Raw genomic sequence first — 21,368 nt, 5'->3', positions numbered from 1 at the left:
GGTGATGCAATTCAAGTAGGAGTTATGACGTGACTCCTTATGTAACAACTAGATGGCAGCATAGTAAACCTGACAAAAGTTGTTACCGTCAAAACCTATAACGCAGAGCAATCTGGATATGTATGATCTAGGGTTATATCTCAATTATATTTTGGCGAGAAGAGACCGAGGGTTTACCATGAGATTGACATTCTTCTTACGGTGCGTTTTCACGAAGAGGCTGCGTCATGATGCTTGTTTCGCTCAGAGATACCTTACCCATAAGTTAATTCCAGTCAGTTTTTGGATGTGATCAAAGGTACCTCGCAGTGATTAGCTCGCTCCATGTGGACTGTTCGTTGAAAAAGATACCGTATATCACATAACCCGGTGTTAACTGCCCCAATTGCCGCGCACTAACTGGTGACTCACACCAGGGTTGCCAGATAAAGGAATCGAAACCGTCGTACTAACTTATGAAAATTGTTGTACTTCAGCATAAAATTGTCATACATTCCTCAACTTCCTAATATACCTCTAGTCCACCGCTGTGTAGTAATGATTAGCACGTCTGACTTTGAAACGAGCGGGCCGGAGTTCAAATCCCGGATGAGACGAGTTATCTGATTGACGTTGTTTCCGGGTTTTCCTCAGCCCATTAAGAGCAAATGCTGGTTAACTTTTAGCGCTGGAGTCATTTCGCTGGCATTATCACACCTTCATGTCATTACGCAGTTAATAAAAAGTCGCAAATAGGTTTATTTTGCGATTCTGTGTGTATGTATATATATATATATACTGTATATACTGTATATATATATATATATATATATATATATATATATATACAACTTACACTGGTTTATGTCGATTTGATTCTTATTCTGTATGAATTATTGTAATGGGAGAAATACTTTATATGTCTCTTTTTCCAAGCGAGCAGATGTTCCGTAGGTTGTCAATAAATTGTCAAAAAGGGTTTGTGGAAACTGACTCATGTCACTTTTCCCAGGCACTGCGGATATATATAATTTTAGTTCCAATTAAAAATACTACTAATTATTGTTCATATCCACAATGACATTCAGCATTGAAACAAATCACCACTAATTTCTTCATCATCAACACTGTCATCGCAGTAAGGCATGCACGATGGCGCTGGGTTAGAAACAACTTTGTTATATTTAAAGTAGCAAAAATTTGATCTTTGGCCGGCGCGGCGGCAGATAGGCCTATTTTAGTATCAATAAATGCGGCGGCTGAAAATTACATCAAATTAATTCATCTACAGTCGACTTAAACCCGACATCTCTATACTGTTGGCGCGTTTAGACTTCTTAATGCTACTGCGGTACTATTTAATTAACAAAAGATTTTCTTTATCGAACAAATAAGGAAGTTAATAAAATTAAACTCGTATTACTTTGACATAACTGTGCCGTAGACCTGTACGTGAAACCTAGAGCTCAAGATAACAAATTATGACTTGCATGGAAAGCATACTGTAGTTACCACATCGATTTTTCAAAGCATCCCCCCCCCTCTTAAAAGAATGTTTTTTTTCATATTAGTCCAGGACATACTAAATGAAGAAAACTTTCTAAAAGGGACGAATTAACCACCAATTTTATTTTAATTATAAACCAACATTAAAAGTACCCAATTATCTTTTTCCTTCAGTGAAATAGTCGTACAAAATTGCGTACGACATAGAGTGCGGTCGTACCTCGTACAATTAGTCAAAATAGTCCTACGTATGGCAACCCTAGCTCACACTGCTTTGGGTTCTTGCGTCACTGTCAAAAGAACAAAACCGCGAGGCAAACAACTAGCGAGGCTACCGCGAGAGTCGGCCGCGCGTCGCAGGCTCGCTTCGTGGATACGAGACTTTATAGTTGGAAGAAACTCGAAGGAAAACCCAGCTTCATAATCAACTCATGCAAAAATCGCGAGCACACCTTCGGATCACTGATTCAAATCGTTACCAGCCATTTTTAACCAGTGTGCCGTGAATGATCCGCTGGTATACTGCGAGTAAATGTAAATAGTAAAGATTGTTGTAGCAGAAAGTGGAAAAGTAGAAGTGAAAAGAGTTGTGAAAAAGCAGAGTCCACAAGAGTCAATTTTCAGCGAATGCAGTACTGTATAGGACAACATTCAGTAAACACAGTGTAGGTATGTGAACGGTAGAAAAGGGAGACTGACGTGCATGTAGGGTTGTCAAGCCAGTTAAAGAATATCGTACCAACCTTAAAAAAATATCGTATTTTACTTATCTTTATTAGAAAAAATATCTTACGTTAAATACTTTTGCAAAACATGGAATAATATTATATATTTCCATATTTGCTAAATAACAAATTAAGAAAACATACATAGCTCTAGTACCATAGCTATTACAATTGCCACACTAATATTGCATTGTAACAATTTTTTGTCATTAAATTTTACATTCCTATCATAAACATCAAATAAAAATACAAGAAGTGTTAGTATTATTTGTGAATAAGATGTATTTTTTTCGCTGCTTCACAGCATTCTGTCCATGCTCCATTTCACTATCATTGCACTATCACTCCCCTCTATGTTAATTAAAAATAATGCATATAAAATTAAAAATAGGCTATTTTATATTAATGCATATACAGTTATCTCATTTATTTGTATTTTATAGTTCTCATCCACCCTACTCCATTATCTCTGGGTCTAGTTGCCTCATAAGTGTTACCATATTGTTATCACTTGTGAGGTTCAGACCTGTCTTCGGGCAATTGATTAAATAGCAACATTCCCTCCTAAAACCCTCAAAATCCTCTCCCTCCCCCCCCAAGGTTAGGAACTACTGGTTTAGATTTTATGAATATGCCGCGGGATTTTAAATTGCACTTTGGTGTGCCGCATGTTGAAAAAGGTTTAAAAAACGCTGCCCTAGACCCTTAGAGCCACGATGGCGACTCATCCGTCGAAACAAGCATAAATTACACCTGCAAAAAGAAAACGTGGATCATTAGTTTATATATAAGTGGAAAATACACATTGCAAATATGGTGTAAGTAAAAAATTTTAAAGAGTTAAGTGAAAATATAAGAAGCCTGAATAAACGAGGTTTCGTTATTTCCAAGAAAGGCATCTTCTGTGTACTTCATAAGATTGGTAAAGCTCGAATGGAATTAATTTGTATCATCTCGTGGAGTGCGGCGACTTGTGAGGGGAGGTGGATTTGCTTGCTTTTTCCACTCTGGAATTAATGCCATCCGAGCTTTGCCAGTCTTATTAGGTATCTTACACAAGATGCCTTTCTTGGAATTAATGGAACCACATTTTTTGCAGACTCCTGTGATTTTCACGTAACTGTACTTGGCATCGGAAAGGGTTGTTATGTACCCCTCCCAAAAAGGCTCAATTTTCTTGGATATTGCTACTGTGATACATCCTGCACTCTGATTATGAAATCGCTCACTACTTGTCTATCACCTCTCGCCGCAATTCAGCTGTCGGTGTGATTCCTACGCACATGACGTCATTCAAATTCATTTTCAGAGATGGGAAGCAACCCTGTACACTAACGTTGTATACATGACGAATTGAGAGTTCCATAACACGACTTCTAAGCGCACTGAATGCCATATGGCTACTGGAGGTCGATTGCGGGGAGAAACACGGTTTCGCGCGCGCCGGAAACCGCACAGGATGCGGCCGGCCGCTGTTTTCTGGGACCATTGATAACAATGGCTCTGTACTTTCATACACATTTGCTGGGTGGAAGTAATACAACTGTACAGATTTTAACCGCTTATCCCTTGCATAAAGCACAACAAAAAATTCGAATACCACATTAGTCCCAAATTAATAGTTTTCTCAGCAGAAAAAATAATTTTTCCCTAAATGTTAACACCGTTTTACTCGATAAGCACTGTCCCTATTCTGATCTTTACTCATGTCATGATAAGTAATGATTTATCCTGTTACAGTTTTTAAATAAAATGGAGGTTTTCTTACAAATTAAATACAAATATTAACATATATCGTTATTTCCTATCTTTAGGAATCCTATTGCGGTGACCAAGGGACAGGAACGGTGCTATTCAGATCGAGTGTGTATTCGTACGTGAGCCGGGAACGGCACTGTTCCCAAACCACGCAGACTGTTAGCCTAATTTTCTAATAAAGCATTTAATTACAAAACGTGTAGTAGGCTTTTTATTTATTTTAATGTTTTCTATTGTCCCCTTTAAACTGCACAGTTATATCACTTCCATTCTGTGTAGCGTAAGATAAGAGCTTAAATAGTCCAATTCACCGGTGTAATGTAGTACTTTAACTTGTATAGGGGAGGTTGCCCTATTATCGGTCAGACCATAATACCGGTCACCAGGTAGTTACACATTTATAAGCTATATAGGAGAAGCAACCCCTTATGAAGTGGTAGCCGGTGACAAAGGAACTTGGTTCCTCGCACAGGTTTCAGTGTTTGCCTCGCCAGTCTGGAGGAAACCTTTGTGAAGTGAGCACCACGTGGTTTTTGTATTACGCTGTTAACGTTTGGACCATTAGTGATTGTGTTTAGATGAGTTGTTCTTATCTATTATATTTTATTATATACTTAACATACCTAAGCAATGATTTAATGTGCTTACATTACGAAATATTTTGTTATATATAATTCATTTGTCATTATCTTTATAACACTTTTCTTGCCCTCGTGCCGGTCACTATGTCTGTTCCTAATGCCGGTCATACAGAAAGTCTCGTAACAACTGTACTAAACTTATTGTACATTTCAGGGATTATTGTCAAGATGGCTGCAATCAAGAAATGAAAATGGGATGAAAAAAACATGAAAATGGCTGTTCATGTTATGATGGCGGGAAAATTGACTTTGAGGGAAGCAGCTGGTCGCTTCTCTGAGCACTTTGAGTGACCGTGTATGTGTTCTTAAAAAGGGGAAATGCATTCAAATTGCACCCTCAATGGGAAGGTTTAAACAAACCTTTAGTGATGAACTAGAGGGCGAACTTGTTTCGTATCTCAAATATCTTGATAGCTTTTCCTTGCCTGTAAATAAAACTGAATTCTTAAAGCTAGCATATGCTCAGGCTGAGCATTTCAATTTGCCCCACCGATTCAATAAAATAAAGAAAACTGCAGGGAACAAGTTTTATCCGGGATTTATAAAGCGGCATCCCGATTTTTCTCTGCGTTGTGCTCAGTCAACACGCCTGCAGAGAGCTGAAGGCTTTAACAAGGAGCAAGAAGATGATTTTTTTTTGACAAATTAGAAGAACTTATGAAAAGTACTCACTCCCTCCAAACAAGATATTCAATTGCGACGAGACGGGTGTCAGTGTTGTACATTCAAATTCTCAGAAAGTGTTGTCCATTAAGGGGAAAAAACAAGTAGCCTAAGCAAGCTAACATCAGGTGAACGGGCCAGGAATATCACAGTGATGTTTTGCATCAATGCTGCTGATGACCAATTCATCCCGCCTTTATTTGTATTTCCGAGAATTAAATGAATCCACAGCCGATGAAAGATGCGCCAGATGGTAGCATTTTTGATGCTCAAGAAAGCGGATGGATTTCGGTTTCAGGATTTATTAAATGGCTGAAGGTTTTCATTGAGAGAGTAAATCCTATAGAGCAAACTTCAGTTCTGCTCATCTTAGATGGTCATAGTACACACAAAGATCTTCGAGCTATTCTTCTTGCCAAAAAGCATCACGTCCATATGTTGAGCCTTCCCTCACATACAACACACAAACTCAGCCTCTGGATCGTGCAGTCATGAGGCCTTTCAAAACTGTATACAATGCAGCTTGTGAAGAGTGGATGAGCAAGAATGGAAAACTGGGATTGAAAATCACTGACAAAGACATCTGCAGATTGGTAGGAAATGAGTTCACCAAAATATGCAGGATGGAATTGGCAAAGTCAGGATTCAAATGTACAGGGATATATCCCTTCAACAGGAATATTTTTTCAGAACTGGATTTCCTACCAGCGTCAAACACAAGAAAAGTGGCAGAGAGAGGTGAAAGTGGCAAACCTTCAGCAGAGTCTTCAGATTTCAATTTCGACTTTTTGCCAGAGTCATCACCGACATTTCCGAAAAATCCAGTGGTTGACATGGCTGTTCCTTCGACGTCTAGATCTAGAGACTTCCAGAAGGCCATAGCTAAGGTCTCTCCTGTATCTGATGACCTGCAGAGAAAAATCGTTAACAGAAAAAGGAGAGGAGAAAAAAGTGCAATTCTAACGTCCACTCCCTTTATAAATATGTTAGAATAAAAGGAGGAAATCAAGCGACAGAAGAAACAAATAGCGTTGTGTGGAAAAAATGACCCTAAGAAGAAGGCAATTTCAGGCGGTAGGCCTACCAAACGTAAACATCAGCTTGGGAATGAAAATGAAGTCAACAAGAGGAAACTGAATGCATTATTTGTGGCAAATCTTTTGAGGAGGATTGGGTGCAGTGTTGCAAGTGTTGGGTTGGGCTCATGTAGGTTGTGCAGACAGTGACCAAATAGTCTATTTTGTATGTGAGAACTGCAAGAAATGACTAAGAGTGATACATATAAGAGAATAGACATAATTGTATTATTTTCATTTAAATTTTGTGTAACTCTTCAGTCATACCTTTGTTTTTCCATGTAAACCAACGTGACCGGTACAGGGAAGAGTTTTTTGAAAGTCATTATCTCATCAATTTAGGAAATACTACATCATGAGTAATTAAACGTAAGTTATTTGATACAATTCTTGTACTGACTTATTTTTCACGTTATCCCGTATCTAAGATTTGAATTTTGTTTAAATTCATTAACAGATTTACCTCAAATAATGATAAAGGCTTAAGTGACCTCCCCTACATTTAATTACATTACATCCAACTTGTTATCTTTCGATCTCATGCAAAAACAAAATTTTTGGAGTAATATATGTTGCTATTATCAGAGTAGAACGGCTGTTTATTATTATAATACACAGTTTTCTCATTTTCGAAGAGGGCTTGAAATTTATGTAAAGCAACACACCTACCTTTAAAAAAATCTGATGTAAGGAAGCAGAATTTTTGGATAACTTATTCTGCCTTGTGGTAGTCTCCAACGTTTCGGAATTCCATACACGTTCCATTTTCACGACAGACTAATGCGACCTGTTCGAAGTAGCCGGGACTAACGGCCTCAACACGATACGTGACTGTTCAGATCATATCTGCTAATTAACAGCGCTCTGATTTCTATGCGTAAAAACTCTGGAAATATTCATGCAATTATGCTCTAAGTTACAAAAATATGACATAAAAACTCGGGAATGTAACGAAAAACAAATTAGGCCTAAATATTTTCCAAAACTTAGTTAGTTACAAAATATTTTTAATTTACCATTCTTCAAAATTGTTTTTTAAATATTAAACCCTTGTATTGGCAATAAAATAAAAGACGTAAAAGAGTGTAAAAAAATTCTAACGTCTACGTGACTAATTCTTTAACAGCTACAGTATGTTAACAGGGTTACTGCCTGTTTATGAATTACTACCTGGCAACAGCTGGTTAGAACCTCTTAAGCGTTACGTGTTTGGGAGGAGTGAAGGGAGTGAAGGCGAACCGACCAACAACAATCTGGACATATTCCTAACATTTTATCTTTTGTGTATTGACAACTTACTACTTATGAATCCAGTTACCTTCAAACTTCGTTTAACCACAAAATATTTCTTAGGGAAGGAAATTCAAAATAAATAACCAAACGCAAACAAGAACCGTATCATAGTGTTAATAAAAGCTAGAAATGTGTTTAATTTAACTTAAGTTTGTAAAAAGAGACCAGGATAAAAATATGACATGTCATAGAAATCCGAACTCTAGCCCTGAAGGTGGAACTTCTATGCAGTTGCAAAACGTTGGAGATATTAAGTTCAAACACACGGTGGAATGTGGAAAAGTTTGGTTTCCGTAGCCTACACAATCACCGACAAAGTATAAAATTTCATAAAAGTTTAAATACTTTTCAGGTAGAACGTAAATAAGTAACTGTTCCTTATTTTCAATATAGCATTACATTTTATTTCATTACTCGAAGTAACTTAACTATATAGCGTATATTGAATTCTTAACTGTGTAGTGCTTTATTTTATCAATACTTCGATTTATAGCTTTCTTAATGGCCCCTGTTGTAACTATTATCAATAGGCCTACTTTTGTGTGAATGTTTTATAAAGATAGGGTAGTTTTGGGAGTCGAACTACATAAGATCTGTGTTGACTGTATTTGTAATTTCTGTATAAGTGAATCTCGTGGCTCCAACTTGTGTTTTAATAATAATAATAATAATAATAATAATAATAATAATAATAATAATAATAATAATTTATTTAGTTAAGGCCATAGGGCCTTCTCTTACACTCTACCAGGTGACAAAGTATACAAGGGGTGAAAATTTAACAAAAAGTTAAAGATCAGGATTACTAATATATTACAAAAAATAATAGTATAACAAAATTTACACTAAACAATATGAAAATGATATCATAATAGAAAAAAAGAAAGTAAAATACAGATCTAAAGATTGGAATAGAATAAAAGCAACTCAGTTTGTACAGATAGTTAACAAGAAAAAACGTAAAGAACGAAACAACAAATGGAATATAATAAAATAAAAAAATACAAAATTTAAATATAATCAACAATAAATAGGGTACGATAATAAATTCATCTGGCGATCAAAAGAACAAAAAAAAAAAAAAAAAAAAAATGGAAAAGGAAGAAAGAGAAACATGTATTTTTACAAAACTATCGCAGAGATAAGAGCTTATAAGTGAAAGAAATCTGAAATGAAAAAGTGCAACTCCAGTTTATTTTTGAAACTAGATAATATCCGACAGTCTCTGACATGTTGTGGTAGAGAGTTCCAGAGATGAGCTGCAGAGACGGTGAAAGATGATGAGTAGGAGAATGTTCTATGTTTTATGTTCACAGAAGGCAATAAATACAGTACAGTTGTCACAAAAAAAAAGTGGCCGCACTCTTGAACAGCGAATATTTTCAAAGTCCACTTCGGGTCGCGGCGATCTTACACGATGCATGTGCTTGTACAAGCAGTTCCGTAACTATGAAAGTGTTCCATATCTGCGTCTCGTAGACCAGCGGTAGAGTGCTTGTTTAATGATTCAAAGGTCGTGGGCTCGGGCCTTCTTCAAGTTTTCATTTTATTTTTTAATCGTTCTTTAGCGATGTAAATGATATTCAAATTGTCATTTATATCCACTTATCGTTCTTTATGGATATCACGTTATTTATATTTTGTTATCGTTCTTTAGAGATATGAATAAAATTCAAGTCATCATTTGTATTCTGTTATCGTTTTATAACGTTATGAATAATAATAATTATTATTGTATCTCCAGTGGGGGTTAGCCCTATTTTATATATGTATGTTAGGGCTATAGTTTTATACACAAAAAAGATATGCATAAAGAGAAATGGAAAAGAAAATTAAATTAGCTTACGCGATGTAAACAAAACATAAACAATCCGTAAATTAGGCATTGCGATTGCAAAACAAATATCAGGTATCAATTTGAGACATACAAAAACATTAACAACACACATACGTAACACTTCTATAACACAAATATGCAGCTTTCCGTACCATACATCATAAATTAATACACAATAGTCACACAAACACAATCAAACTATATTTACGACATTGCGACGACATCAAGCATCCCATAACTGACTCACATACATAACAAATCAAGCATCCGTTGCAACACATACACTTCAACATAGTAACTACACTTTTAAAAGTTACAAATTTGGCTCCAAGAAGAATAAATAGGACTCTGTTACTAATTACTATTCTTCTACAATTCTTAAATACATCTGTAATAAATCTGTGAAATTCCGATATGAATAATATTCACGTTTTTTATATTGTTATCGTTCTTTAGCGATATAAATAATATTCAAGTTATCATTTATATTCTGTTTTCCTTCATTAGCATTATAAAATAATATTCAAGTTATTTATATTGTTATTGTACTTTCGCAATATAAATAATCTGTATTTTATGTAAGTAATTATTATAACACAAATAACCATCTTTCTTTGTAAAATAGGTTATTTTATTTAGATAATGAAATACATATTATATAATATCTTATATTAATTAAACAAACCGATATTTATCATTTATATTCTGTTATCGTTCTTTAGTGATACTGTATAAATAATATTCAAGTTATTTATATTGTAATCGTTCTTTAGCGATATAAATAACATAAATTTAATATTAGGTTTGGAAAAATCCAGTTGCACAATACTGGTATTAATTTTTCTTTTTGTATTATTACATTATACTATCTTGAACCAGAATAAAATGAAAAGGAATAACGAGGAATTGAACCTGAGACGTTGACATCTAAATTCCGACGTTCGTCCGCTGAGCTACGAGGGCAAAAGTGTGGAAACATTTTCGGAAAAATTAGCCCAATCACACTCTAAGATTTTCTGATGATTCGTAGAAGCTAGTCCAGGATGCGGGGGGCAAAGGCTAATTGAGATTTCCCGGTCTCTGATCGGGTCAAACATTCTGATAGAATTAATATTTAACCCTTGCCATGACTTTCGGTGAAGTCCGGAGGGCCCAATTAGTCAAATCCACTCTCCTCATCTCCACGCTTGGGCCCCCTGGAATTTAATAAGATGCGAAAGAGATAGTGGTGTGCGGAAAGCAACGGGATGTTACCGCATTTAGGCCTATCCTTCCCAAGAAAAACTGCAAACATGAACAAAGGAAGCTTTTAATAGAAGAAGAAGGATCTTCTGCGGACCTCTGGAAAAGGAACTAAGTAAGAGACTAGTGAAGTACTTTGTGTGGAGTGTGGCATTGTATGGGGGAAGGAACATGGACATTACGACGAAATGAAGAGAAACGAATTGAAGCATTTGAAATGTGGATGTGGAGAAGAACGGTGCGTGTGAAGTGGACAGACAGAATAAGAAATAAAATTGTGTTTGATAAAGTGAGTGAAGAAAGAATGACGCTGAAACTGATTAGAAAGAGAAAAAGGAATTTGTTGGGTCTCTGGTTGAAAAGAATAATAGACGACATTGGGATATGTGGATAATATGCAGAGACTAAGAGGAAGGCAGAAAATAGGGAAGATTGGAGATTGCTGGGTTTGCAATGAAAGGCCTGCCCATGGACAGAACACTTATGTATGTATGTTCAGAATGCCTGGAATATCGTGTCTAAGAACAGTCGCTATTTGCAAAGACTAGTCAATTCCATGCCCACTCGACTGCAAGATGATCGAGATAAGAGGAAGATAGACTAAATATTGAATTTTGGCTTTTTGTTTTGTTTTTTGAACGCTTAATTGTTTGAATGTTTTAAGGCCGACGCCAGTAAATTTGTTTTGTTTATGCCACGAAAGATATTTTTATTGAGAATAAAATCTTTTTTTTTTTTCCATTTGCAGCCACAATATCATAATGATAAAGTCACGGCATAATATATTAATGAATCTGATGTTAATTGCTAAATAATCGTAAAAGAGAAAGGAGCCTTTATGTATAGTTTGTCTCTCTCAAAAACAGAACAAAAAAGAACATAAAAAGAACGAGGTTGTAGTCGAACGCAGGACCTCATGATTAAGAGGCCTGAATGCTACCATTACGCTATCGAATCACAGAGAGAATACTTCAATTATAACTGTAGATATCAGGCAACGTGGTCCAACAACATGTAACATCGCCTGTCTCCGAATTGTAACGAAGATATCTGAAGGGAACTTTGTTTCAGGAGAGCGGCCACTTTTTCTTTTGACAGCTGTACATGTGAGTTACACTTTTCTTTTCGGTCATGAAATATAATACCATCTTTAGTTTATTATACTTGGACTGGATATGCTTAATATTAGTATATGCACAAATTATTGTATAATATATTATACATTTTACAGGTTAGTAAAGGCGTCAAAGTGATTACTCTCAAAAAGTATTTTTGTTACGGATTTGCTGTCGTATTTTGAATGAAGGTGTGACTCGGGCAGATTAGGACACTGTGTTTCGGGGAGATCTCGACATGTGTCGAGTTCACTTGTGATCCTTCTTAGATGACCTGGAGGGCTATCTCTATCAAAATTGTTGTGTGTTTGGTCTAGGTAAATTTCGCAATTCTCCCGAAAGCTTTCGAGTGCCACTTTGTCCGTCTATCTGTTTTCATCTCTCTCTGTGTATCTTTGCATGTATGAAATTAATTATCTTCCATTGAACGAATCTTAATTAAATTTTATATATTAATTTGAAATGATGTCGGACAAATAGGAAAAGGCACAACTCTCGATACAAACATGGAATATCAATTAGTACGGCATATCTTTAATGACTTAAGAGAATTGACATCCTGATACACTGCAGGATAACATGTCTGAGTGCGATCTGGTTGTAACCGAAAATTGATGTGAAATTCACATTGAAGAAGATACTACCGCTCCCCCAAGAATACCGCAGACACCATCTGCACAAAGACATTTAGACTTCCCTAATTTCTCACCTATTGATACTTCGTTTGAAGAACTATTCCCGTTTCGCTGCTAACACTTCCATTTGGTGACAAAAGAGTAAACTGCAAGACTGAGACTTAATAACGTCTGAAAACTATAGGAAACAACTGAAGGAGGTTAAACAGCAAAAAAGAAGTTAGGCTTTCCCACAGGAGGAAGCCATGTAGTGCTCGGCGTGTAATGGGAGAAACGTAGTTCGTCAATTGGACAATTCAGAAAAAAAAGAAAAAAACGTATTGTGATGCGTGTAGTGAGTATGGCATTGTTAGAGAACTTTGTGTTCAGTGTGTTGGAGAATACCAAAAAGGTTTTACAAGGCATGTTGGAAAATGGCAACGATGAAGTATTCACATGTGACCAACGGGAGTAAGAGTATTATAAAATATTTAGATATATTTCAGTAGCAAAATTTGTGTTGTAAATGTTGGGTTTTAGAGTGTTTCCCATGTTTGATATACTACGTCGAAATCTCCCCCCATTATGGAAGAAATCAACATTTCGGCATCAATTTGTATTTTTTGAAATACAGTGGTGTAAAATGACCACATTGGCAGCATATAGCCTATGTGAAATATACGGAAAATATGTCCATACACATTAGGGGGAAAAAAATAGAATAAAATTTGCTTAAATTGGTCCCAAAATTAACATTTTTCCATAGCGTGTCCAGATGTCTCTAAACAAGCCAAGCAGCCTATACTGTGTTTGAGAATCTGTATCCTCATTCTTTTCAGTTGTATTATTTTTGAATATCGTATAAAAATCGAGGGCACACTAACGCATCCATTTGTGACTTAATTTTTCATTGCACACTTTTTCTCCTGCTTTGTATGCATATTTCCCTCTACAATAAAATTGATTAACATGCGTTTACCGTTTCTTTTGAAGCGGCAACAAATTTTTATTTGTGGCCTGCAGTTTGTTTCTTATCCAACTGTTTGTAGTGCGCTACGAATTGAAATATGATTTCCTTATACTTATTTTCGAACATTTGCAATTGGTGGAGTTATATAACGTAAATTGAATTTTCTTTCCGTAGAAAGCAATATTTACCCGCCGCTCTGGCTATAAGGATAGTGCATGGCATGGTCCAAACTATCATTAGAAATAGCTTATATCAAATCTCTCCAAGTGAAATTATTACTGTGAACTGGAACGGGCTCAAATTAAATTCAATATAATATTCTGCTTTCTCCACTTTTCTCCAGGCACTAAAATGAAATTTTAGGTACCTAAAGATACAATTCCAGGCAGTTAAAAATACGATTTTATGCACCTAAAATGTATGTCTATCCACTCAAGCTACAGAAAAGCGCAATTAATTAGTAAGTATTAAGCATTATGATACACAGTGACAAAAACAGTAAAAAATTAATGAGATTAGAAACTTTATTTTTTATGTATTAAATTATTAAAAATAATTGAAGAGTAGATAGCAAACACCGGACAAATCCAAAATATTAATTTCTCAGAAAATGAAAAAAAAAAAAAACTGTCCCTAAAGTTTCTCATACAATAAAATAATCTGACATATTTTATGTAGCTATATCACACAAACCTATCTACCAACTTTGGTAAAATGTTTCACTGTTCTCTTTTATATAGTTTCTTGAAAAAAACATTTGGACATGTCCACTTTTTGCAGAAAATTGTATATGTACACACGTTAATTGAGAAAAAGTATATGAAATCATGTTTCATTCATATTGTCGACTGTATAAACATACAGATAAATACTTTATAAGTGTTTTATTAAATTAAAAACTTAAAGTGGGAATGACTTCGTGAACAAGAAAAACAATATTGTTATGTTTATATTTTTCTCTTTCTAAATTTGTGTCTTTCAGTCTTGAAGCTTGGCACGTCAGATATATCAAGCACCGAAAAATAATTATTCTAATAATAAAAACTATGCTCAATAAAATATTATTATTATTATTATTATTATTATTATTATTATTATTATTATTATTATTATTATTATTATTATTATAGCTGTTTTGACTCATCACATCCACTGCTATTGCCATTTTCTGCCATCTCAACATTCTACTCATTCTGAGGACTTGCTTTTTTTTTGGATCTGGTTCATTTTGATTATCATTCATTTATAAAACGAAATATGTAACGAATAACACCGGCAATAACAGATAATATTATGGCGATGAAACAATGGGAGACAACATTAATGCCAGCTTCATGATATTTTATAACAAGAACCGAATAAGTTTGTGACTTATCCGTTTTTTGCTAGAAAGACGTTGGACTAATTCCCTTTTTGCAGAAACGCTATATTTTCAAACACTCATTTCAATGCCACAAATCTGTTTTTTTTTTTTTTGTAGAAACTTGTTATATTAATAGATGCTGCTTGAAATGAAGTGAAGACAAATGTACTGTGCTCAAAATTGAAATGTTTGCACTTGTTTAGTTTTTGCTATCAACCCTTCAATTATTATTAATGAATGTATCGGCCTCATTGCTTTATGGCTGCTGATACATAAGTGTCAATATTACAATTAATTATTTTACTAATGAATTTACATTAACACATTATTCATAATTATTAACATTGCTATACATAGCAAGGTTTTCCCTTAAATTTTCTGTTGTGAAACTTTGCCTATTCTTAGACTACCATTTTATAAGCGGAATAGGTTCTTCCCAATTATACCTGAGTAATGGTTGTATACATAAATTTAGCAACATTTGGCATGCTGATTTCTTTAGGGAAAAATATATCCTCCCCATTCATCACATTCCTACTGTCTGCACAAGTGCTCAGCAAAACCAGACACTTTCCTGAAATTTATTCGTTCCTACGACCAAACTGTTACAAAGTATTTTAACCAAACCAAATCTAACTGTCCCATGGTATTCTAGGCTTTCTCTTTCGTTGATGCACGAAAAAATTGAAAACATATTAGCAAATTAGAAATAGGCATTTTAAGCTCTGAAACCTTCAAATAGGTCACAGTGGACAAATAGGCATATTAGGTACCATAAAACCCCTTCCAAACGCTCATTTTTTTATATAAAACGTGAATATATTTAACTAGTTTTAATTTATCCTTATAGTAGGAAAATAGAGATTTACTCTAAAATCCGAGGTCTTGTTATTACTCTTGAAATTGTTATTATGCTTGATATTATGTTGGAGATAAGCTGGAATATCTTATAGACCAGACTCACAAATTCATTGTCAGTATAGCCTCTAAAAATTCAACAAGTTGTGTGCATCTGTATAGTCTAGCTTATCCACAGTAACCATGCTGGAAACGAGCTTCTCTAAAATTTTCATTATGCGTTTTTATTGGCAGTATATTTTTGTTGAGGAAATCTTAGCATGGACCATAAGTTACATAAATTATACAGAATATTGCATTAAAGTTTTATGGGGCATTTGAAAACATGCTTTCAGAATGTAGGGAAATGCGTTTACTGAATGCAACGCGTTCTAAGAAATGGTAATGAAATTTGTTATGGACGTGTTTGTATTGCAGATTTACTGGTAAGGATTATGTTCACATCATGACTGCAGGGTAATAACTTTTACATAGACTATCCTACGTACTAAACATACATCGGTTCTTCTATTACATGCACTATAATTATTTTTGTACGCTTCGGAGGAGTTTCATGAGTTCATAGACGGAACACGCAATAAAATAATTACCGTACTGATTTTTGTTCTGTTACTGTGGCTTCATTTTTTAAAATTAATCAATGTTATTAGTTAATGAATATTCACTTCGTGTAGAAATGTTCATCTGCTTTGGAAAAGAGTGAACATTTCACGACTATGACACACTTTGATAAAAGAGATTTAAAATTATGTTGTTGTTGTTATTATTATTATTAATTGACGAGAAAATATAAATTATTTTTATATGGGTATAGTATAGGTCCTCTATGTGTATTTTTAGCATTTAAACCAGTTAAATGTTAGGCTGCAAGACCGCCAGCAAAATATTGCCAAACTGTGTGGCACAATTCAGACATTCAGAAACAAACTGTATTCTCTTGATGGAACACTTAAAATGCGCAGTTACACTATTTTCCATGCTTAAATTTTCTTTTTAATATACCTTCTAATAAAATGAATAATTATGTTGTTGTCCTTGTAATTCTAAAAGATCAATTTTTTTAGGACAGATTTCCTGAGTAAAAACTTTTGGAGCACGACATTAGGTCTCTTTATTTGTATGTTGATCATTTCTCGATAAATGTAAAAAAAAAGCTAGAATGAATCTTAAAAGAGAAGTTACTGATTTAAAACTTGATGTTATCGTTAGAACTAAATGGAAGGAATTGACAGGTGCTCAAGTTTTCAATAACTTATGTAGAAACAAATATCAAAAGCTTCGTTCCTTTCCCTATTCCATTGACGTTATGTTCGCTACAACTCATGTTTGTGAACAACTATTTAATGTAATGCAAACATGTAAAATATATGTAGATCTCGACTGACAAACAATTATCTTTTTTATCAACTGCGGCTGGGAGTAAGTCGTCTATGATGTACAGTATATAAAATGAAAGCATATTAATATTATAGTAATCTGAGAATAGTACATTATGCAACGAGCCTATAATGATAGTAATTAAGACGCGAGCATGTTTGTTTATGAAACGAGCGCAAGCGAGTTTCATAATTTTCATACGAGCGTCTTAATTACCATTATAGGCAAGTTTCATACGACTTTTTATGCTCGACCATATTTATAACTTGAAATTATTCAGAAGTATTCATTTTATTCGGTATCTAACTGAAGAGCGGAAGTGACCTTGTGCATAGCTCGTAAATTGTGAGATGTGCGCAGACGCGAAAGTATTGATTTTTTTCCGAGAAACAATAATGTCATTGACCTTGATATAATCTAGAGAATAACATGAACTAATTTTGATATAACCTGGAAATTGATTTAGAATTGAAAAACGAGATGACAAATTGAATTTATTTGAATATTATTTACAATTAACGCTAATTATTATAGTAACAGAACATAACCTTCTGCGACAGTATTGGATTTCCAGCCTCCGTGACGTTTCCCTCGTCTTTCGATTGCATATCCGAGAATAATCGAAAACCTAAACTTTAATGAATAGGTGTACTTTAATGACATGCATTAAAGGACTGCTACCAGGTGTATAATTACTACATTTCGGCATGGTCGAGCATAAATAATAATAAATATGTGAAACAAATTATTAATGTGATTAGTTGAGTTGAATTAGAGAATAGCTGTGAACAGTTCTAGACATTTTTTAATTTGTAACGTGTGTGTATCTAATGCCTACCCACTTCACTTGCGTGATTCGGGTTCCGCATATTGCGGACAGATGGCAGGACTGTGACCCATTTTCAAGTTGCATACCATTTCAGCAAGCCACGCTGTGCATGATGTATATCTGTGGAGAGTTATGTCGAGTACTAGGGTGAGTGTAAGTGTAAATGTTCGTGTAAGTGTAGTTTGCAGGGAATAGGTGAGGTTCATGATGAGGCAGGGAGAAGATAAACCCGGTACCGGCACGTAGCCTACTCCTGTCGAATATCACAAGGGAGCCGCCAGGCTTAACATCCCCATCCGACGGACGAATCACTGTGGGCAGCCTTCTCTTCATATGCACTGCGGAGAGATTTGGGATTTAACCCAGACATATTGATGCACAATCTAGTGATTAGAACCTGTGCGCCGCCACCTCTCCTAGTACCGAGGTAGAAATTTTACACGAAAATTTCTGACGTCGCCGGAATCGTCTGGAGGCAGACACTCTACCACAGAGCTAACTTGGCGGACTTATTTGTAACATATTGTACATACAATATGTATACAGAAAATTAAAAAATCCGCCACTGACAGAGAACATTCATGCTTGTAGCTTTGTATCGCTTTCCTTCCTTGACCATCACACTCTGCTGCTTTACGGGTTGGGTTCGAGTGGATCGGAGATCTGTTCCATTGTGGCCACCGTTGATTTAGATTGTTAATCAACTGAATGAAGCATCCATTGAATACCGTCTTCCCGACCATGTATTAAATGTGACGCTAGATCATCGCTTAAGATAACACACAAAAATATTATACAAGATAGGGTACATGAACTCAGTAGGCTGAACTTATGTTTTGGAAATTGAATCCAAGTCCACTGAAAGTAGAATTCCATTTAATACATTATGTTGATTCGAATTCATACAAAAATAATTGGCGATGTGCAGTCGATTACATGGATCAGTCAGTTCACTAATAACGTTTTAAGTTTGAACATTCCACCATTTTATGGTATAAATGTCAATACTGTTTTAATGAAATGAGTCTCTACTCCGGATGAAATCATCGCTAATTGAATTATGCCCAAATTATACACTCTTTTCTGTAATTTAACAATGGTGAGATAAACTCAAATACATGTTTGCTGCGCAATACCATCCTAATATATTTGAGAGTACGCAAATATAAGTTTTAATGAATGCAAATTTATTCTAATCGATTTTATATCTGTGGCAGTATGTAACAGACAAGTTTAGCAGCCGAGAAATGTAAGGTAATTTTAATGATGTTTGATATCTTATTATGTACTGCATTGAAAATGATAAATTTAATTTTCCCTCTGACATCTATCAGTATTCTGGTTCGATGTATGCAAGGTATGTGCAATTCTTTAGTGTAACCATCCTCGTAAATTTTTCCTTCTTTATTTTTCCACACTTTTATATCAAGACCGTGCTCAAGGAGGGTGTTTCGAAAGTTTAACCCTTCCGTTTGCGAAGAAAGCAAGATAGAAAATAAAATAATGAGATATTTCAGTGTAATATACAATACCGGAGGTATAAGTACGTACTATTTGAAATGGTGAATGATTTTCCTCTCATGCGCAGCAAACACATTAGAGCTACGCCATTCTTAGGCTGACCAGATTTTTTATGGTCCAATAGGGGACATCGGCAATGTCAAGAAAAACCACAACACTTATCTAGTCACTGTTCGTTGAAATGTTGTAGAAATTACATGTAACAGTAGATACAATTATAGAACTTTGCACACTAAATTTGTAGAGTATCTTAACTTTCTGAATTAAATGAATGAACACATATAACTTCTATACATAATATTATGGCCACTAAGAATTCAATTTCAGTACTGACGCATGTATCGAAGTCTTTCACATGATATTGTACACACTGAATTATAACACACACATTTTACAAGTACTGGTCAGAAGAATGTATCTTTTTAAGGATCTGTTCATTCCCATACAGCTTCACACTAAGTTCTTCACGTGAGAAATGAAAGTTTGTTTTCACATGTAACAAAGCTGTTTCAATTTTCATGCTTGACTTTTCATCAGTACAGATTGAGTTCATTGTAGAGAAAAGTCTTACTGACGAATTACTGACTGAAAGATACATGATTGATTAACTATTTTGAGGAGATTTTCAAATGGAATAGATTTTTTTTTTAATGTTGAAATCATCATACCAATTTTCACCTGTTGGTTTGTCACAAAACTTTTCATTTTTTTTAACTACTTAAAAATGAACGCTGTTCTTCTCAAGGAGTGCAGAATATCTTAAATCAGTCTTGCGATGGTCAGTAGTACTTTCGGGCGAGAGCTATTTTATGCCCGCAGCGCGCGCGCGGAGCTCTTTACCTGTAAACATTGCTAAAGGATGTAGAGATCTTAGAACACAGCGCATCATGACAGAACAATAGCGCTCATACAATAAAGTGTCAAGGAAGAGTGGAAGATACAATATTTATGCTTCGAACATGGCGATGAAGTCCAGTGTTTGTGTAAAAAAATATCATTTGCAAAAACAGCAACATAAAACGGCATTATGAGACGCAACATGAAAAAAAAATATAGGCATTATTCAGGAGAAAAGAGAAATAAATTGATTTCGGAATTGACATCGAAGATAAATTAATTTACATTTGGGTCAGTAGATTGTATCTAGATTCCTTTTATTTCTTTATTTTAAATGTATTCTTAATGTTTTATTTGTTGCTTGTTTCTGGATATTTACTTTTATTACACTATGTATTTCTTTAATTAATAGATAATATTTTATCTTTGATTGCACTTTAACTTATACTATTACTAAGCTCAAAAAGCCAATTCACTTTTATTCCAATAACTATTTTCAAGATTTTGAGCAAATATGAACTAAACATTTTGAAAACTTTGATGCAAGGAGATTTTTTTAGTAACGTCAATATAAAATATACCTAAAATATAATTTCAAAACTATTAGACCTAATTGCACCAAATTTTGTACAGATATTATTATAGATCTGTTTATATAGTTTAAATTTCACAAATTTTTGGCTGAAAATTGTGGAACTTTTAAAAGTCATACATATCCCCTTAAATGATTGACCCCAAAAATTACGATGGCTCTCAATATCTTAATTTAATCAATATATTTTTTTTTTTTTTTGTGTTACGTGCATCTCACAAATCACTCTAAGAAAACTGATTACATAATCACGACTGGAGAGTAAGGACTACATTTTCACAATCATACAATCAATATACTCTATTTCAATCAATATTGTCGTTATTATTTTTTCAACAAATACTCAAAAGAACTTAGAGATCACATACGTCGAGCAGGTAGACCCTATTAGTTTCTCCTAACCAATGAAGTGAAGTATTTACATAATAAATAATTGCTTTTAACAAGAAAATAGTTTACATACAATTAACTTTTCCTATTTCTCTTTTTGTTCCTAAAACACCCTTCCCTTTGCGATTTGTTTATATATGTACATGAATATTAAATAACTGAATAATTAGCCCTATTACATA

Source organism: Periplaneta americana, chromosome 7 (genome assembly GCF_040183065.1).
Source record: "Periplaneta americana isolate PAMFEO1 chromosome 7, P.americana_PAMFEO1_priV1, whole genome shotgun sequence".
Taxonomy (NCBI): domain Eukaryota; kingdom Metazoa; phylum Arthropoda; class Insecta; order Blattodea; family Blattidae; genus Periplaneta; species Periplaneta americana.
This window is presented reverse-complemented; position numbering follows the sequence as displayed.